The following is a 1,105-nucleotide window of genomic DNA, read 5'->3' on the forward strand; positions in this document are numbered from 1 at the left end:
AATATATTTACTTATCATAAAATTTTTAAAAAAATTACTTACCTATTAAGAATGATCCAAGTACTCAATAATGTGATCTTCAAGTCTAGTAAAATTACGAACCATTTTTTTAAGAACCAAATCAACCTAAGCTTTCTATTCTTCTTCTTCCTCCCACAACCTTCCTCACACAACACTCTTCAATCTTCCGTATTAACCTCACACAACACTCTTCACCCTTCAGTAACTCCTCTCTCTGTGTTTTGTGTTTTTATACATTCCACAACACTCTTCTCCAACACGTGGCGTGCATGCAACTGGGAAGAGTGCCAAACGCAACCTGCGTTTTGGCTTGGCCAGCTGCCAAACGCAGCTTCCGTTTTTCGAGTTCCAACATGGTCAACAAGCAGGTCCAGTCTGCATGCAGGGGACAGGGACACGTTTCGAGTCCTCAATCTGCTTCCCTGCCAATCGAAAGCTACGTTTTGCAGGTTGTTGCAACTTTTTGATTTTGGATTCACGCAGAACGTATCCTACGTTTTGCAGGAGACTAAGCTTTTTTGGTTTCAGGTGATGCAAAACGTAACCTGCGTTTTGCAGGTTACTAACTTCAACAGATCCACATATGTGGAATACACCCCCAAATCACAATATATTTACACATTTCCATCATTACTTCCATTCTTAAATTAATTTCTAGTCCATTGTTTACTATTTTAAAAAATTTAATTAGTACTTTTTTTCCAAAGATTAATTAGTCTAAATTCAACATCTCCAAAAATCTAATTATCATTTTATTTTAAATAAAAAAATTAAATAATAAATATCTAAAGTCTAATATCTAATTATTAATAAGAGTATTAAAATTTAGTGTGCGAACTTTTAAAACAATAAACGCGACTAATTATCAAATACACTAATTTTATCGGCAGAGATCAAATCCCACCGTATCGTTAAAGGACAAAGTGAACTATGTCCCTATAACACTATAAGTATAACACCTCAAAATTTTAATTTCCCCTAATAAACATTTTTAAAGAAGTTGAGGATTTTTTTTTTCCAGATCTTGATGGATATCAGCACCAACTTCCACTTAAATTTTATATCAAAAAAGAAAAAGACTGAT

Source organism: Arachis ipaensis, chromosome B09 (genome assembly GCF_000816755.2).
Source record: "Arachis ipaensis cultivar K30076 chromosome B09, Araip1.1, whole genome shotgun sequence".
Classification (NCBI taxonomy): domain Eukaryota; kingdom Viridiplantae; phylum Streptophyta; class Magnoliopsida; order Fabales; family Fabaceae; genus Arachis; species Arachis ipaensis.